Here is a 21,535-nt window from a genome sequence, read left to right as displayed (position 1 = left end):
AAGATAAACTCAACAACCTTAAGAGAATACAATATTAAATTGAGTTAAACTTAAGATGATAATGACATTTGGGATCTTATCAATTGTCAAAAGTGTGAAATCATTTGGTCACAAATGTATATTTGAGACCGTTTGAAATTTCAATAGGCAATGTTGAAAAGTTATAACTAAAGTCTAATCACCTAGAGTTTCACTCAATACGGACTCTATTTTAGAGTTTTATGATTCCCTAAATGGTGTTACAACTCATAATGATTATCTCATATTTGTGAGGTAAATAAAGTTAATGTTTGTATATACCATATGATACGTGGGAGATAATCATACACATCTCACTCAATGCCCAATAAAGATCTTACGGTAAAGAAGAATGCAAAAGGTTCCCTCTGGCGTCAGCTTTGGGAAATTATATGCATACTTCGGTATGTACGCATTCGGCTAAATCGTACATAAAGTTTGACAGATATTTAATAACTCTTTAAAGTGGATCTTTGGAAATGAACAAAAGGGTTATACAGTAATTATAGAGAATATAAGGTCATTTATGCTCATTTATCGAAATCAGTTCATTTGGGAGATCATTTGGTTTTTTGATTTTGAGTTTGTATGATGCTTGTACATTATAGATCCATTTTATGTATATCGAATTAAAAGAGAATTTAAGTACGAGTGTTTAGCCAACACCCAAAACTCTTTTAACTACGTAATCAGTTTATGAAAGCATCTTATTTTGTAATATACAGAGTGGATAGGTGTCTATAAAATACGTCGATATAAACTCCATTATGTGTACACACTAAGGATGTCACCCAAAAGGTCTCATGAGCATATTGCTCGTATGGGTGTCATATTATTTAAGGATATTCGGTTTTAGTGGGAGTTTATAATAAATGTGTTATTTTGGCGTAGACACAATTTTTTGGGTTAAGGATACTCTTAGGATAATTTCTGCAGAAATAAGGTTTTGGTTTATTCACACTCTGATTTGTTAAGGTTTGATCTCATTAAGGAGGACCAATTGGAAATAGGTATGTTAAGGTCACATTGCATGACATTTCCATGCTACACATCCACATCATAATCTATGTCATTCAATTGTGTTGATATTGTGACCATTGTAGGGTCCCGTTACGACTAATGTGAACGAAGGCCCCTTTGATTCAGTGTTAGCATGATTGATGGACGAGATTGGTTATAGACACACTTCAGTAATGACAGCAAAGTTGAGCTCAAAATTTATTTATGCAACATATAATTATAAAGTTACACATATAGTCCAAGTGGGAGATTGTTGGATCATTAATCCAACATTGGACTTATATGTGAAATATTATGTGTTGCAAGACTGTCACGTAAAGTTAAGCCCGTTAAAGTGATCGACTAAAGTTTCTCTGGATTGGGCTTTAATGTGTCTAATAGGGTGTGGGCCTTTAATGTGTAGAGACATTAGGGTAATTTTATTATAGTGATGGGCTAAAATAAAATTACACAAGATAGCCCATTAGGTTATCTATATATATTGGTCATAGTCCCCGGATCACATGTACGAATTCCATTCTCTATGTATTCCATCGACATAAAGAAAACGAAGAGAAGTCTAAAGGGTTCTCGGGTTCGGATGTACATGATGATCTGGAAGATCCATGATCGTTTCATATCAATTCCACCGGAGTAAGGTACGCTTCCGATTTAAGTTTATGCACAATATTCTTGATGATTCGGCATGACGGTTCCATGGGATTTATTCAAGTTTATTCCAACAACAAAAATGTCCATGATTGAGCAACATAAACTCTCGTTTTTTTTTCCTTTTTTTTTCCCGGCCAATAGTCGACGATACAGGTAAAAAGATTGGTGTTCAGCTCACAGAAATGTTTGGACAAAAAAATGTGCTAATGTTAAACAAATATCGACCAAGCGATCATCTAATTCCTGTTCCTCAACTAAAGCCAGAAACGCTTTACAGTTTCAACATCAGACTTGCCTCTGGAGATTATGCAATTTACTTGCAGTTATTGATTAATATAAGGGATTATTTGAGATAACCCCTCATTTACAATGTATCATTAGACTAAATCCTTTTTTTTCCTCCTTTTTGAGATAAATCCAATTGTAATTTATTAAACAAATTATATTATTAATAACCTGTTATACCCTTTCTTAATTTTTTTAACCTACTCAAACCCCGAAACACGTCCCTTCACTTATTCCTCTTCTCCCTTCCTTCTCTCCACAATCACTCACGCCCCACAACCTTGCTTCGTCTTCTTCCTTCCTTCTCTCCACAATCACACCATAATCTTGCTCCACAACCTCGTCGTCTCACCGGATGACCACACCAATACGAATTAATAAGGTGAAGCACTAAATATTATCGAAAATTCCATAATATCCAAAAATATTTTCAAATTTTGGATATTTTTTTTCTGAAAATTTAGAATTATAATTTATTTATTGTATTTTTAGCTACAATTGGCTATTGTTTGGATGCTATTTTGCTGCTGTTTTTTGATGTTGTTTTTTCTGCTGTTTTTTGCTGCTGTTTTTGCTGCTTTTTTTTTCTGCTGTTTTTGCTGCTGTTTTCTTTTGGCTTTGCTGCTGTTTGGCTCCTAATTTGCAGCTGATTTTGTTGCTGTTTTGCTGTTGTTTTCGTGTTGGTTTGCTGTTGTTTTAAGATGTTGGTTTGCTGCTATTTTTTTGCTATCATTTTTTCTTTATATCCATAAATAAATTCTATATGATGGATAACAAAATAGAAGTGACAACTAGTTGAATTGTTGAATGAGCTATTATATATATATGAGATTTTCAATATACTTTTGAGGCTCCTTCATGTTTTCGGTCACTATTTGAATATTTGTTATTATACTGTTGTTGTAATTTTTTAATGGATTAACTTATTTCGTAATGGATTATGTTAATATTTTAGTAGATTTTGATAATTTTTGTAGTGGGTTTCGGCGAGATTATAGTGGATTTTAAATTCTTGCTTTGGAGACCGAATTTTAGTGAATAAATTAAATTGACACGAACCCCTTAATATAAATTAAAAACATTATTTCAAATAGCACATGTTTATTTGCCTATACTGACAGTGGCGGAACATGGCAAGGGCAGGTGGGGGCGGTTGACACCCCAGAAAAAAAAAAAATAGTACTATTATACAATTATATTTAAAATTAGTTTTATATTTTGGGCTTTAAAAATTAAAAATAAAAAACCTAATTTAATAAAATTGAAAAAATATCCATCTCTTTTATCTACCATAGTACAATTAATTGTGGTCCCCTATACTAACTCTCCACAAAACAATAACTCCTAAGTCCTAGAGAATTAATTAATTAAGATACAACTAAACATGCAACAGTAATACAAATATGAAATATCTTAAGGGGTTTTTGTGCATAAGTACCTAACCAAACATCTTTATTATTCAGGTTTAGGGGCTATATTTCTTTCACCAATAAGTCCATCCCTTTAATATTTATTATAAATAAAGGAAAAATTTATGTATATGACAAAATTACCACCAACCCTTTACATTTAATTCTTGATTGTAACCCCAATTTAATCAGTTTTGACAAAAAAAAATCCAATTTTGAAAATTTTTTTTCAATTTTTTTGTATGGTCTATTTTTTTCCGCCGCTGGATTCTGGAATTGAATTTTTTTAGTGTTTTTGTTTTTTTACGTCAGCCACTTAACGTTGACCGTAATTGTACTGTCATTAACGGTAATTACACTGTCACTTACAGTAAATTAACGTAATTATACTGTCACTGACAGTACATTAACGTAATTGTAATGCTGTTGACAGTACAAGTACAGTAAGAGCAACGAATTTTTTTTTTTTTTTTGTTATTTTTTTTTAATTTTGTTTGATTTGTTGACAAGTCAACGTAATTATATTACTTTCGTTGACAATAAAATAACTGCAAACACAATAATATTACTGTCAACCACATCAATATTATTGTCTTTTTTGGGTTTTTTTGTTTTGTTTGAGTTATTTGCAGAGTAACGTAATAATATTACTGTCTATTATTGTAATATTATTGTAATCTTTTTTTGTCATTTAGCAACATCCCCTTGTTTGACTTTTATAAATACCAAATATCAGGTTGTAAATACCTCTTTTGTTACACAAATCGATATCCGCGTGTTGATTTTTATAATTTAAATCGGAATTTAAGAACCGTTTGTTTTTTGGACAATATCACGCAGGCATACCGATTTGTGCTACAAAAATTCGGTATATGCGTGTCAATTTTACAATGCATAGGTGGCTGTGTGTTTTTTTAAGACCGTTTTCCTACTTTCTTGCAGCAACCTAGGGGATTGATTGAGGATGATTCGGATGAATTTTCTATCGAATAAATATTTGAGACACGAGAAGCTCTACTCGATTGGGTTAAAAGAGTTGGTGTATGACACGAAATCATGATAAACATTGTCGTTTCAAATTCGGGATTGAAAGGGTGTAGGTGAAGCAGGAGCTACATCAATCCGAGTGCGTCGACCGGGAGGATTAAAAGGGGAACGACTGATTTTTTTCTTTCCACTTTGCGCTTTTGAGCACTTTCATTTCATTTATAGTTCTGAGGTGGTCTACGGTAGACGAGGAGGTTGAGGGTCCACTTCAAAACATTTAACGAAAATCAATTAACCAAATATGTAAAATATATACTATAAAAAACAAAAACGAACGAAAGAAATCGACATTACAGTTTCGATTTCTTATTCTATAATCGACATACCACCTCCGATTTTGCCTTGTAAACTCGACATTGTATCGCGGATTTGGGGAAGAAAAATCGGCATTATTATGCTGATTTACTATACAAAAATTGGCCTGAGTTTCCAATTTTCATAAAGAACCAACATTCCAAAAAATCGACTAAACCATTACAACGCAACAGGAAATAAACATAGATTAATGTTCACAATGGATGTTTATCAAGATCAATACTCATTTTCAAGGAATCAATACTTGATTAATGTTTTCGAATTTACCAATAAAAACATAGTATAAAAAGACTTACTTATCGGTGGTGGTGCTTGGGTGGTGGTGTACAAGTGGGTGGATTGTATGTCAGTGTTGGCGCCGTGGCGGTCTCGCTGGAAGGTGTCGTGGTGGTGGTGCGGCGTGGGTGGTGCAACGCCAGTCGTGACTTTTTTTTTTTGTGGGCTATTAGTGATATCCCCCTCTACGATTATTTTAATAAGGATGGGTCCAGCCCCTTTTCATTATTAGTGAGAGACTCGTCATTTCTTTATTCCTAAATTTGCCCTTTCTCTATCCCCTATCCATTTCCCACTATTTTGATGCATTTTTTTTTAATTCAAATTTCATTTTTTAAATATATTTATTTAAAAAAATAAAAATAACTTAAAGGATTAATTAAAAATAAATTCTTTATATCAATTTTTTTTTTATTTTTCGTTTTATTTTTCAGAATCAACTACTAAAACTTCATAATCAACTACAATATTTGCGAAGTCAACTATAATATTGTCGAAATCAACTACAATATATATATATATATTTTTTTAATTTCCAGTCTTTTATACGTTTTGTCTTCTTCATAGTCAACTACGAAATTACTGAAATCAATTATTCTTTTTGTTCGTTTTTTACCAAAATCAACTATACGAAAACTGTAAGACAATTACAAAAAATAGTGTTTTTTCCAACATCAGATTTGCCAAAACCGAAAACAACTACAAATTAACAAAAACAACTATAGAAAATGTAATTATAAAATTATCAAAAACAACTACAAAATTGTCGAAATCAACTATAAAATTTATCAAACTCAACTACAAAAATCGAAAACAACTACAAAATTAGCGTAAACAACTATGTAAATGAATCGAAATCAACTATAAATTGTCGAAATTAACTACGAAGAAAATCCCCCAATTCCACCAAGACTACTATAAATTTGCGAATACAACTATAAACACACCATCTCCTCCAGTTCACATTCGTCCCAACTCTTCAACAAAATCGTTTAATACGTAGAATACGGATAACTGCACACATTGATAAAAGTTAGCGTATCATCAAATAGCCACAAAACAAATTATTAAGTACCACTAGCAAAAGTTTTCGTAGACAAAAATAAGATTGCAACAAAAATTATATAGACACGGACATCATATGATAGCATATTTCCACGGATTTGAGTGTTGGAATAAGAAATATACATCTTATATGTGAATGTAGTACCTGTACACTTGAACTCCTAGTGAAATCCTTATCCCCTTATTCTAACCGCACAATTTAAGAAATCATAAAACACACAGAACCGATTTCATTGATGGATGCGGTTTTCCGACGAAAATTGTAGGAATGCTTCCAAAAATAGAAGAACTAAAAGAAAAAAAAACATCAGCAGATCCGCCTGTAATGCCCAATCATCCATACATGGCCAATAATAAGCGTATTGCATCAAGGCATATAGTTAAAATTCATTATTCATGATGCATGATTACGACTACTTGCTACACATGTGCCTTAATTGTGTTTTAATACGTGACCGAATACTTTTCTTAAAATATGCTAATACATGATACATTTTATTGAACTTCTATTGTATGATTTACGATGAACTTACGTGATATATTGCAGTGAGAAACTCTGTTTCTCAGTTAAGAGAGGATCAATGTGCTAAACGGTCATATATTCATCATAATTGCATTTATGAATTTTAATTACATATTAATATGATTAATTACATATATAATTACTTGAAGTAACTTATATAAGACTAAAATCAAAAGTATGCAAAAGGGTGCAATTTGATTGGTTGGTTGACTAGGTTGCACAAGACAATTCTCAAATTGTTTACACTTGATTATAATGAGTAAACATCAGCCCCCTATCTCATCTCAAGCTGTAAAAACGTGGAGGAACCATAAGAATACAACAAATACAAGTCTTCCAGTCATGAACCTCCATTTGGCCTTGTTGGGAATGGGTAGATAAGTGAAGACTTTGTGTTTTGGTCTTCATTTTCACTTGTCTTCTTCCAAAAAACGACCAGACCAATTACTTCAGCTTCTCTTCTTACTTCTTCACTTCCATATTCACATAAGAGAACATCAAACCTATAAAAACTCATAGAAGTATAGCTAGAACAAGTTCTTCACCTTTTCTAGCTAAAAATCCTACGTTTTGAAGTCTGAATTCATCTCTAATCAAGGCTTCTAGCACACCCTATCTAAGACTGACCTTTTCACTTCACACACCATATTGAACTTGAGGTAAGTTGAAGATTTCATTTGCTCATCATAAGAACCATATTATGTGTGTTTTAATGTGACTTTTGCTACGTGTTCTGCATGATGTTTGATGATTGATGAGTCATACTGATATGAAAGAATATGTTTCAAAAATGGGAGTATGATACTTGATTGATGGTCAGGTAGGCAAGGGACGTGGGAGAAACTGGCGGACCCAACACATGGTGGAAAATACCTGAGGTCGAAAGACCAGTATGGAAAACCCACAATTAAAGAAATTAAAGTAAGGTTGAAAGGCCGGTATGGAAACCCCGTATTATCTATTGGCCAAATATGATTAACAGGTTTCGAAAACCACATGCTATTACTATCAGTCAAGTACCACACTTCAAAAGTACCCGAAAAAGAGAACGATTTCAAAGGAAAGGATCATGAATGAAGTTATATGTGATATTGTACATATTGAATGAATAGTGTGTTATGTGATATATTTCTATTATATCAGTTTCAACTTGCTGAGCCATTAGCTCATTAGGTTCTTATGATGCAGGTAATGATGTACATGTTTAGAAGTTGACCTAGCCAAGAGCGGCCAGACAGAGATTTGTTCATATGCCATGCTTCGAGCCATTTTTGTAGCCGAGCTAAAAACTCTGATTTCATTTTGTTAGCCGTTGTGTTATGGTTTTAAAAAAATGTAACTTTGTAAACGCACTACAAAAAAAAGTTTTTTTTGTGACGATCTTTTGTGACAAATTCTAAATTCGTCACATTAGTAATGGATCTTATGACGAAATTTCAAGTCGTCGCGTAAATTGAATTTTTATGAGACAAAATCATATTTTGTCACATAAAGTTCATTTTATGCGACCACATTAAAAAACTGTCACGAAAGGAAAGGCTGGCTAGTTCTAACAATTGCTGCACATTTTTTTGTGACAATGTGCAGTTGTTTTATGACATAATAGTTTCGTCACATTCATTATTTTTCATGACAAAATTAATTTCGTCATTAGATAAAGTTCTTTTCAATTTAAAAAAAAGGGAAATTTGGGATAACACCCTAATTTTGAAAATATATAGGGATAGGTCCTATGGATTTTTCTTCCCTAGTCAAAAACCCAAATTCTAAACTTAATTTGACAGACCCCCTGAACAAATTGAAATACATATTTTACCCTTTTAGTTACAATTTAAAACCCTAACCCCTTTCTCTCTCTCTCAACTCTCGTTGCTTTTCTGCCTCCTCCCACCGCCTCTTCTCTCTCAAAACTCTCGATTTTTTTTTCTCTCTCTCATCCCCCACCACGGCTGCTCCTCCACCACCGGCGCAAAATCGCCGTTGATCCACCTCCGCCTTGCACCGCTGCTCCGCCACCGCGCTGCTCGGTTCTTTTCTCTCTCTCTAACCATTCTTCCTTCGCCCACCATAGATCCACCTCCACCGTTCAAGCGGTCGCTCCCCCTCTGTCTAGCGCCGCACCTCCTTCCCGAGCTCAACCGCCAACTATTTCCACCGCCATTTGCTTCAAACTGCTGCCCCTAGATGCGAATAATGAAGAGTACAACCGATGTGGAAAATCGCTATCCTTTTACAACAAATTTGTAGATCCGACACACAGTAAGTCGACTTGTTAATTTTAAACTATAGTTATTAGGTCAAAACTTGACAAGACATATTCTTCTGTTCAATGCTCTGCAAAACTTGCTAGATTGTGTCCATTGGTAAAACTTTTTTTTAGTTTGTTATTTATAAATAAATATTACTACTAAAAAGCTTGGAAAAACTTTGGACTTTAATCATTGTGGATGCAACTCCTTTGCAACTAATAGATCAATTTTGTTATTGTGTGGAGAAGTGAAATTTGAGTCACATTTAGTCATATATATAACAATATATATGTAATTATAGATAACTATAATCATGACTTTTTTGGTGGTGTAGATGAATATTATTTATATACATATATAGTCACATGTGGTCATGTACACATAGTCATATATAGTCACATATGAACATAACTAGATGTGATTATAGTTGACTACACAGAGTCATATATAGTCATGCAGTAACAAGAAAACATAACTACATGTGACTATAGTTCACCAAAGTAAATTTATCAAAAAAATTGTTTTTCATTGTTTTTTTTTGTATTTTTCATGTAATTTGATTTTTTATTAAAAATCATATAAATGTAATTTTTTTTTGTATTTATTTGAAGATGATTTGAAATACCTAATGTGTGAGAGCTTTGTTTGTCTGTAATAGAAATTTAACCAGTAATGGTTACTTACATGGGTGATTTGAGTCAGGTAAATATACAATTATATTAGTCATATACAGTCACATGTAGTCAGTCACATGTAGTCATGTATAGTCCTGACTACTTGTAACTATACATGACTATATATAGGACTTGTAGTATACTATAGTCATTTGTAGTCCATTTTAGTTCAGTGAATTTATCAACAAAAAAAATCATTTTTTTTTTGTATTTTTCATGTAACCTAACTCTCATGTTCCATTTTGCTATTTAACTCATATTTTTTTGTCGCAGGTTTTGCTTTTATTATAATTTTATGACATGCAGAGAATAAAATTCGATGAAGTGCCTTTGTGAAGTTGGGTTCATGCTACAGTACTCCGGACTTATGCCACTTATATAACTATTGATAATTGTATATAACTATAGTCACGTGTAGTAACATATATTTATATGTACGTTATGTGTTTTTTAATGTATAGTAATGCGTGTTCATGTTTTAAAGATTATATGCATGTGATTGTGTTTTTTTCAATTTTTTTGGGTTAGTTGATTTATAATATCAAGATTAAATTGTGAATTTTGTTGTTGGTATAGATTAATTTTGGGGTAAAAAGACAGTACATGATTACATATAACTATACATGACTGTGGTATACTGTAGTCATATATAGTCAATTTAGTACAGTAAATTTATCCAGAAAAAATTAAAAAAATAAAATATTAAAAATTAAAAAATTAAAAATAATCAAAAAATTAAAAAAATTAAAAAAATTAAAAAATTAAAAAATAAAAAAATAAAAAAATAAAAAAAAAATTAAAAAATTAAAAAATTAAAAAAATTAAAAAATTAAAAAAATTAAAAATTAAAAAATTAAAAAAATACAAAATACGATATATATATATATATAAAAAATAATAATAAAATAAGAATTTATATTTTTATTAAAATAATCTATAAAAATGATAAATGCAGGTCTAAAATGCTAAATGCAGTTCAACATTATGCTGAATGTAGGGGCGAAAATGCTGAATGCTATTGGGTGGAAATTGAACATAAGGGTTCAATAGTACTTTTACCTCTCCAGGGGGTTATATCAAAGAAAGAATTTTAGGAGTGGACCTAGCCCTATATAAGTTCCATATGATGGGTGTATATCAAATGGACCCTTAAAAAAAATCCCTCCCATTTTTTTAATTTTGAACGCCATTTTTTTTTATGTGACAAAAAAAGTGTTTTGTCTCTTAAATGCAAAACTAACTATTTTATGACTCCTCTTAATTAAATATTATTTAATTGACCACAAAATTTCCTTGGCATCCCTTTCCATTTTGTTTTTCGTGCGCATTTGGTCTCTCTCGCGCTCTCGTTCCGACTGTCGCCTCCACCACCACCGCCACCACCGCAGCCACCAACACCACCACCACCTTCGGCCTTCCGGTTGTCGCCTCCACCACCACCCCCGTCTTTCAATCTGTGGAGTGAAGGTTAGTAATTTCTTCCCCTCTCCACCCCTCTCCCTCTCTCTCATTGGTAAATTTAGGGTTTTTGCTCAAAGGGCTTAAATTGGCTTATCCTCAAAATTAAATGAGATTTATTTAATTTTATATTTCAAATCTTATATAGGGGTTCTTTGATGTTTGAATTATAGATTAAGTTTTTTGAAATTAATCGGAAATATAAATCATAATTATGGTGCTTTAATTTCATATTTGATTTTTCAATGCATGTCTACTAAGTAACCCGAAAGAAATTGAAGAGAAAATAAAGGCATATGTAATTTCACATTGGCATATTGTGCTTCCACAGATGACTGCGATTTGTTTGTTATTTTCAATTGTAATTTCATGTTGGGTGATTAATCTGCATTTTGATTTATATTGATGGTGCAAAAAAACAATTTTTTTATTGAACTTTTAAGCAATGGTTTGAAATTGAGGATTGGACCTGTTAACGTGTCCAAAGTATCGACGATGAAATGTTCAACAATGGCTATTGACATTGGAGAAACAGAACATATGCATATTAATGCATTTTTATCTAAGCCTAAACACAAATCAAACAGATAATGCATTGGAAGTAGAGCAAGTTCTGGTGATAAATCCTCAATGGGCTTTAATAAAAGTAAATAAAGTTCAAATGGTTTTGAGAGGTGTGCAGCTAAAGGGGGATTTAGAAGCTTTGGAGATGGAAAAAAGCAACAACCGATTACTGCTGGACTCGGTATGTAATTTATTTACTATATTTTTCTGCAATTTGAAATTGATTATAATTGATTTCGCCATTACTTAGGTTTACTGAGCTCGAGCACAAAGAGTATAATCAGTACACCAGTACACTCACCACAGAGTTAACAGATCAAAAGGAAAAGAATAAGATCTATGAAGAAAAAATAGAGACTTTGCAAGAAAAAATGCAAGAAACACGTCAATATATATATATATATATATATATATATATATATATATATATATATATATATATATATATATATAAATCTGTTAGCTAGCGATGTTGGGAATAGATGAAATACCGTGTGAGCTTGAAAGAGAAGAAGGAAGTGAATGAACAAGGGCTGCCACCTGGTTTCAGGTTTCATCCTACTGATGATGAGCTTATCACCTTCTACATAGCTTCCAAAGTCTTCAATGGCACTTTATGCGGTGTCCATATTGCGGAGGTTGACCTTAACAAATGCGAACCTTGGAAACTTCCTGGTATTTATTTATTTATTAGGGCTTGCATTGCATTTGTTTTCTTCACCACTTTCATTTTCAAGTTTCTTGTTCTTGACACACACACACACACACACATATATATATATATATATATATATATATATATATATATATATATATATATATATATATATATATATATATATATATATATATATATATATATATATATATATATATATATGGTTTTGTAGATGTGGCGAAAATGGGAGAAAGGGAGTGGTATTTCTTCAGCTAGAGAGACAGAAAGCATCCAACTGGGCTGAGAACTAACAGAGCCACCGCCGGTTACTGGAAAGCCACCGGAAAAGACAGAGAAGTTTACAGCAGTAGTAGTGGTGGTGGTGGTGGTGGTGGTGGTGGTTCAAGTACTGGTGGTGGTGCACTTCTTGGAATGAAGAAAACACTAGTTTCTACAAAGGGAGGGCCCCGCGTGGGGAGAAAACCAAGTGGGTCATGCATGAATACCGCCTCGACGGCGACTTTGCAAGAACAAAATCTTCTTGGTAAGAAAATTCAGCTTTAAAGCGTTATAGTATTTTACATCAGTTGATGTAAAATTGATATTTTTTTAATATTTCAAACTCTAAGTGTTATACATAGATTAGCGACAACCTAATATGTTCTTGACATTTATGATGAATGTTATGAGGTGATTCTTTCATTAAATGAGATTTCTTGTCCAACGTGATTCTTCTATTGGTCTATATTGTTTGAAGCAAATTCTTACTTCTTTATATTTATATCCTCTGATTCATTTTAGTGTGTGTTTTATGATTGATTTAAGTGAGTGTAGTATTGGAATCATGCAAAATTCAAAATCTTTATATGTATTATCGCTGCTCTAGTAAAATAATTTACGATTGGTTTTGCGAGTACGTTTTGAAGATACATCTGCTTGTATATTTGAAGTTACAGTTCTTTTTGCTTATGCTTTGGGAAACAATTTGAAATTGATAATAAATTTCATTTTCGAATGAGCTGCATCTGAGTTTCTATGTAGTTGGGCAATGTTGTTACATTGTGATCCAATCTTGTTAAGCATCTGCTCTTTTTTTTGTGTGGTATTTATGCAGATTGAATTTGGACGAATGTTTAAGCTTTTGAAGGATGACGTTGTTGTTGATAATATTTTTGAGACTTCCAGTTTATTGGTGAAGTGAAGTCGGTTTTTGTTGAGATATTTTTGTACTTGGATCAATGGGCATATCTGGTGTACCTTTGGATATTTTTTAGACTTAACTTTGTATTTCAGACCATTTGTTTAGTAACAGATGGATTATTATCTATCAGTTGTTGTTGAGATGTAAATTCGAATATGAGACTATAAGTATTTCTAGTTTCTTCGAATTTATTATTTTGAAGAAATTGTTAGCTAAACGTAAACAGTTAAAACAACAATATTTGTCACGAGAAATAAGTAAAATATGCTTATTTTGACAATATTTGTGTTATGGTTTTTGAAAAATGTAACTTTGTAAACGTACGATGAATACGTATATATATGTATAGATTCGAGAAGGTACAAAGATTGATTTCTTTTCAAAGCATATAATGTATTTTTATGTTAAAACCATAATGTTTAAGTATATATAAAAAGGTTAGCATCCCTAACTTAATGGTGGTGATCCGATTGGATTCTGCTGTTATGATGTGGGGTGTTACATTTTGTGGTATCAGAACGGAGGTTTAAAATCTTTTCTAAAGACAGAAGAAGGCATATGAACATACTTTGGCTGGGAAGCTTGGTTAGCTCAAGAAAATCTTATTGTTTGAACGAGGATCCACGGCATGTGTAGTTGCTTTTGTTTCTACGTAGTAAGGTGGTTGCATATTAATCACAAGTTGTAAAGTCTTTATGTCTAATTTGGACGAAGATTGTTGTTCATGAATTGCTTTATGCATCGATAAACTTTTTCATCTATTTCATGTATGTGACCTACAAAATTTAGGATAATAACAATTTTGGTCCCCCTAGTTTGCACGTGTTTTATTTTTAGTCCCTCATTTACCGCCTTTAACAAAATACACATTAATGTTGTCACATTTTAACGGGATAATTACAGTTTTGGTCCCTCAAGTTAGCACGATTTTTACTTTTGGTCCCCCCATTTATCGGCGTCAACAAAATACACACTAATGTTGTCAAATTTTAACACATTTGGTCCCTCCGTCTGTTTGACCGTCAGGAAGTAACGGTCAACTGTTGAATTAGGGCTGAATTTGGGATTTTTCATAGATAAAAATTGCACTCAGGCCCCTGCATTATTTTAAAATATTCTAAAAACTCCTAAAATTTTATTCAGCCCTAATTTAACCTCAATTTCATCATTTAATCAATTTTGACAAACGACCCCGATTTTTACCAGCATTTCCGCTGACCGTTGACCGACGTTTTTTTTTTTTTTTTAAATTTTTTTTTTCGACATTGACTTTTTTTTATAATATGATTTTGACGCCGTTCACCGACATTGTATTATTGGTTAACAATGTTGACTGTTTTTATTTTTCTTGATTTTTTATGAGCTTTTTTATTGTGACTTTTTTTTTTCTTCTAATCAACACAATTACCATAGAACACAATAATAATACTATATCTAGTATCGTAATATTAAAATTACAAACTTCTAATAAATTTTTTATCTAAAATTCTAGGGCCTAACTACAATTTAAAAAAAATCTAAAATCCTTAATTTGTTCCCCTCATTTTTTTTCGTCGTGGAACCGCTAGTGCATCCCAATTTTCTTCCCAAAAAAATATGAAGAAGATGAATTAGGCATGTGCGGAGTAATTTGGAATGAGATAACCACTCTAGTACAACGGTTTTGGGGGCTAACACCGGCCGTTAATTTTTATCTTTTTTTTTTGTCTTAAAATTTTTCCGTTATTGAGATGCGTTAACTTTTTCCTTTTTTCTTTATTTTGACTTTTTTTTATGATATTTTTTTCTTGCCGATTATCAGCTTTGATTTTTTTTTAAATTATATTTTTCCATTGCTCAGCAATTTAAATAAAAATAAAATAAAAATCAAGAGAAAAATGTCAACACTGTTAACCCGACATTCAACATCGGTCAACATCGGCAAAAAGAATCAATCGAAAAAAGAGTCAACCGAGTTAAAAAGAAAGTCAATGTCGGATTACCCAATTTTGAAATATCGGGATCATTGGTTAAAATTGGTTAATTGATGAAATTGGGGTCAAATTATGGTTGGATAAAATTATAGAGGTTTTCAGAATATTTTGAAAGAATACAGGGGTCTTATTGCAATTTTCTCAAAGAAAAATCCCAAACTCAGCCGTTGACCGTTCTACTTAACAGTCAAACAGACGGAGGGACTAAATGTGTTAAAATGTGACAACATTAATGTGTAGTTTGTTGACGGCGGTAAATGGGGGACCAAAAATGAAAAACGTGCAAACTTGGGGGACCAAAACTGTAATTATCCCCATTTTAACACACTGAGTCCGTTCGTCTGTTTGACAATCAAGAAGTAACGCTCAACTGTTGAATTATGGCTGAATTTGGGATTTTTCATTGAGAAAATTGCACTCAGACCCCTGCATTCTTTTAAAATATTCTAAAAACCCCTAAAATTTTATTCAACCCTAATTTAATCTCAATTTCATCATTTAATCAATTTTGACAAACGACTCGCTTTTTACCACCATTACCGCCGACCGTAGACCGACATTGAGTTTTTTTTTTTACTTTTTGTTTTCGGTGTTGAATTTTTTTAATACTGTTTTTAACGTCGTTCACCGATATTGGATTGTCGGTTAACAATGTTGATTTTTTGAACTTTTTCCCGTGACTTTTTTTCCGATCAACACAATATTATTACTGTATAACACTATAATAATACTATATTAATACCTAGTATCGTATTATTAAATTTAGAAACTTCTAACAAAGTTTTTATCTAAAATTTTGGGCCAAAATACAATTTAAAAAATTCTAAAAATCCATAATTGCTTCCTCTCAATTTTTCTTCGTGGAACCGTCGGTGCATCCCAAATTTCTTCCAAAAAAAAATGAAGAAGATGAATTAGGCATGTGCGGCGTAATTCGCAAAAAAAAAAAAAAAAGAAAAAATTCGAAAATTCGAAATCAAGCTTGAAGAAGGGTTGGGCTTCGATTTTTTGAGGTAATATCGACTCTTTTATGTGTAATATGCATTGGGTAGGTCGATTACAGAACCAATCTAAACAAATCGATTTGATGGGCTTTTTTTTCGCAAAAACATGTTGGAACGCCCATCTTGGGCGTTCAATTAATTTTGCACTGGACGCCCAACTCGGGCGCCCAAATGGAGCTTGCACGCCCAACTTGGGCGTGCACTGCATGAATGGGGCCCCAAGTTAAGCTTTTACGCGTTTTGGGGGGTTTTTGGGTTTTTTTGGGAAGTTTTGAGGTTTTAGAGAAATAAAATATTTTTTTAGTATACACCGTAAATAGCAATTTTCAAACAGTAAAAAGCAAGTCTCTATAAAAAAGGAGAATACACGATTGTAGTTTGTAGATCTTCAATTTTGATCCTGCTTTTATTTCTTTTCTTTCATTTTGGTTGACTTGCCTTTTATATTACACATTCCATTGAATTTAGGGGTAATGGAAAATAGGCCCATGACAAGGGCACTTAATTAAAAGAGGGACATCCAACTTTTTTGTCTTTCAAATAAACTAGTACTTCACCCGTGCGATGCACGGGAATCAATTACAAATGAAATTAAATGAAGATGATTTAATCCTGATGCAAAGTTGTAAGATATGAAGTGCAATTAAATATTACATAGATAAATATGCAACCCACAAGACCAAAAATTAATAACATCATTTATATCAAATGACACAAATATTTCCCATAATGCAATCGACACGTGAATCTTATGCAAAATAACTAACTTTAGTAATGTACTTGATAGCAAATAATTCAAGCAAAATAACATATAAGTTTATCATTAACCACGTTGAATCACCGATGCCACTACTTAAACAAAAATTACAACTCTTGGACAATCGCTAACACTAACACTAACACTAATCGTAATCATAATCCTAATACTAATACTAATACTAATACTAATACTAATCCTAATACTAATACTAGTACTAATACATAATATTAATGCTAATGATGATGCTAGTGTTAATGCTAACACTAATACTAATACTAATATTATAATACTAAGACTAAATTTACGACTAATACTAATACTAATACTAATACTAATACTAATACTAATACTAATACTAATACTAATACTAACGCTAATGCTAATGTCAATGCTAGTGCTAATGCCAATGCCAATGTCAATGCCAACGCCAACGCCAACGCGAAACACTAACACTAATGCTAACACTAATGCTAATGCTAATACTAATACTAATGCTTACACTAACACTAATGCTAACACTAACACTAACCTAACAAACACTAATATTAACACTAACATGAATACTCACATTAATACCAATACGAATACTAATATGAATACCAATATTAATACCAATACAAATACAAATAACAATACCAAGACCAATACTAATACTAAAGGATTCCATGCCATATAGTAATATATCTTCAAATTCATGTTTATAAATGTAAAAAAATATATAATAGTTTTTAAAATTGGGAATAGCACTTAACCCCCATGTGGTTTCCCAGTTTTGCATTTTACCCCCTCTAGTATCAATTTAAGTATTTTACCCCCTTGTGGTTGTCAAGGTGTAGCGGCCGTTTAAGAATCTGTTAAAACTAACGGAGAGTGCAGCTCATTCTCCCAAATTGAGTGCATTTCACTCGCTCAGTCCCTAAACAGGTAATTTTTAAATTAAGGGACCAAATTGAAAACAATGTTGAAACTAAAGTGGTTAAATTGAAACGTTTTAAAACTTAATAAAAATCCTTTATTTCTTCAGAAAATTCGCCGCACGCACACACACCCCCAACCTTTCACCTTATCCTCCGGCGACACCAACATTCACACACGCCCCCTCAATCTTTCTTCTTTCCTTCAGACAATTCGCCGCACACCAACCTCCGCAAATCTCATTTGAGGGATGTATTTCTCCTTATCCTCTCTGATTCAATTCTCCAAAGTCGAATCCCAATTTGCAGGTTCAAGTACAGAAAATGGAGAAAGAAAATGGTGATTAGCCTCTGACGACGTTGACAATTGAAAGGAGGAGAAGGGAATGAATGATTGTTGTGGAGATAAGACAGTGGAAGGAAAGAGGTAGTGGAGGATGTGAACGAAGAAGAAGGGAAGGGATCGTGAACGCCTGAACGGAGAAGATGGTGATTAGGATTCGGTTTTTCAAGAAAGTCTGAAAATTTGTAGTTTAGGCCTATGGATTTGGGTTATTTATAATGAAATCATATTGAATTTACATTTTTCCATAAAAGGAAAATATAAGAGTTTAGTCATGCTTTTGACGTGCAAATAGTAGAAAAATAAAAGGGAATCTCAGGCATTTAATATTTTCCGTTAGTTAATTGGATGGCTAATACAAATAGATAACCACAGGAGGTTTAATTGCCTAAATTGATACCAAAGGGGGTGAAGTGCACAAAGGTGATCCTACAGGGGGTTAAGTGTTATTTACCCTTTAAAATTTAAATATGATGTATTGAGAGAAAGTAAAAATGGGTCATCTCCCATTTTTTTTTTTCCAGTCTTAAATATGATGTTATACCTACTTTTTCACCAAATTCTATTTTGATGGTGAAAAAATGGATCATCTCCCACCCGTAACATACTATTTTACGCTTTCACCATTTTTGGTTGAAAATAGTGTTTAGTGATATCCTATGCACTTCATTTATACCAAATAATAAAATAAAATTATTTAACCATTTCACCGCATATAGAGAATGGTTTGGTCTCCCATGGCATTTCATCAAATATATCACAAAATAAATAATTTAATGTTTATCATTATTTCAGTCTGTATTATTTTTAAAATATTGATTATAGATTAGATTTTACGAAATAATTCTTTAACTATATAGTATAAAGATTATGTTATGAATTTCAAAAAACACCCGAAATATGAAATAAAATTAACGCAAATTATTATGCATATGCATCCCAAATATTTTTTTATAGCTCATGAAGGTAATTTAATATTTTTGGTGCTATTTTATAGGATGCCAAATTTCAAATTAGTTTTTTTATTCATCAATCCTTTCGAAACAACAAAGTGCAAAAATAAATCAACATATTAATTTTTTTTCACAATTTTTTTTTTCAAAAAATAAAAAAGAATAAAAAAATATTCTACAACAATTTAGGTATCAAATTATTTGAAAATTATATTTTCTTCCAAATATTGCTACCAAATATTTTGACTAATTACTTTACAAAAAAATCATCAATCAAATAATTTAGTGAGAATATTGTTTTTGTAAGAAAATATAGTTTTTTAGTAATTCGTTGTGATTTTTGTTTATTTGCATTTTGTATGCTCGAAACTATATTGAGGGTTGAAGAAAATAATAATTGAATTTGTTATTTTTCACCCTTGAAATAAAGAAAATCAATACAAAGTGAAATTACCCTCATTAAGTTTTAAATACGTGTATACATTATTTTCTTTAATTAAGGAAGCAATTTTTTATTTTTTTTGCAAAAATCCATGTAACACCAAAAAAATAGTTTATATTACCAAAAAATAAAATTTGCAAATAATTAAAACAAATTAAAAGAAAACGAACAAAATAAAAATTTACTGATGTCAAATATAACTGATGACACTTGTCAAATATTATATGTAATCGTGTAATAATATAAATGAGAATCAAAAAAAAAATTTGAACTTGTTTTATGTGTAATTGTTGTTGGACATGAGGCGTATAAAGATAGTGAAACTTGAAATTTATACTGATTTTGAATAGTGTAAAAATGTAATCAACATTTGTTTTAGAAAAAAATATATTCAGTCTATAATTCACTTTGTTAATTAATTAAGATACATAAAGTAAGTAAGAAAATGAATAGATTTTTATATAAAATTAATAAGTAATTATTTTAAATAAATATTTACAATATACAAATTTTGTTTAAATAGAATATATTTATAATATACAAATTTTGTTCATTTAAAAAAAATAGCTTTTCTTTTTCCAATGCATATATATATATATATATATATATATATATATATATATATATATATACTAAATACTAAATACAATTAAAATATAAATGCAAATCAACAATCATTTTATAAAATAACATATTACATCAGAAATTAAAAGCAAGTATCGTTGTCTTTTAACAAGCCACCTAGTCACCTATGTTCGACTATACTTAATACAAAATAAGGTTTCAGCTTGTGCGAAATTCTCTACACGCGCCGTCCTCTTCCCGATCCATCAAAGAACCCTAAATCTGCCTCCCTATCGTCACCACTCCGCCGCCACAACACACCATCACCACCTTACTTTGATATTATGACGGTTTTTTTATTACAAATAAATAAATAAAATCACAACTCGCACCACCAACCAAAGCAAAACCACCACCCATCAAAATCCGATTCCGGCGACAAATCGATAATTTTACCTATTTTCGCCGCCGATGTAGCAATCCTAGCATTCGATTTCAGAAGCACTATCAAAATCATTTATAATGTTTGATGGGTGCTTCCTCTTCTTTCTTTCTCCATCTTCCGGCGACGGCGGCGGCAGCGGCGGAGAACATTGCCAGAAAAAACAGAGAGAAAGAAAAAAAAAAACAGAGGAGAGAAAACAAAGAAGAGAGAAAAGCAGCAGAATGAAAAATTAAAAAGAAGATTATGCTTTTGAAATTGTATGATTAAAGGTAGTTTTAGAATTATGGAAATATCACATGGGTAGAATATTAGCTAAAGAAGTTTTCTCTAATTATTTTTGGGAGGAAATGTTTTCTTAACTATATAATTCCTAGACGGGGTTTTTCTCTAATTTTCCCATATTTTGTTATTTATATATAAATGGGATAGTTAGTGAAAACCCCCAATTCATTTACCTATATTTAGGACCGGCAATTGAGCCGGACCTAACCGAAGCCCGATGGCTCGGCCCGATTATATTTGAGCCGAACCTACTTTTTGGTGAGCCGGGCCGAGTTTGAGCCATTTTATTAAACCCGACTTATTTATGAGCCGAGTTTGAGCCTACTATGGCTCAACCCGAATAAGGCCCGATCGATTAGGTTAATATTAAAATATATAATATATTTATTATTGTAATGCTATCACAACATACAAGTTACAACCGTATAAGATTATTTTATTT

The 21,535-nt window shown here is 31.7% G+C and overlaps 2 long non-coding RNA genes across 2 annotated transcripts; both read left to right on the top strand.

The window, feature by feature from the left end:
- The first annotated feature begins 10,830 nt into the window (after window positions 1–10,830).
- On the top strand, window positions 10,831–11,882 carry LOC148766463 (uncharacterized). Its single transcript, XR_016035031.1, has 3 exons — window positions 10,831–10,999; window positions 11,578–11,735; window positions 11,805–11,882. It is a non-coding gene; the product is annotated as an uncharacterized LOC148766463 (long non-coding RNA).
- Window positions 11,883–11,998: 116 nt separating this feature from the next.
- Window positions 11,999–13,600, top strand: LOC148766462 (uncharacterized). The gene is made up of 3 exons (XR_016035030.1): window positions 11,999–12,229; window positions 12,445–12,756; window positions 13,327–13,600. It is a non-coding gene; the product is annotated as an uncharacterized LOC148766462 (long non-coding RNA).
- The last annotated feature ends 7,935 nt before the right edge of the window (window positions 13,601–21,535 follow it).

Source organism: Erythranthe guttata, chromosome 12 (genome assembly GCF_056151865.1).
Source record: "Erythranthe guttata isolate IM_541 chromosome 12, IM_541, whole genome shotgun sequence".
NCBI classification, from domain to species: Eukaryota; Viridiplantae; Streptophyta; class Magnoliopsida; order Lamiales; family Phrymaceae; genus Erythranthe; species Erythranthe guttata.
The sequence above is the reverse complement of the archived record's forward strand: the minus strand, read 5'-3'. Positions and strand labels throughout refer to the sequence as shown.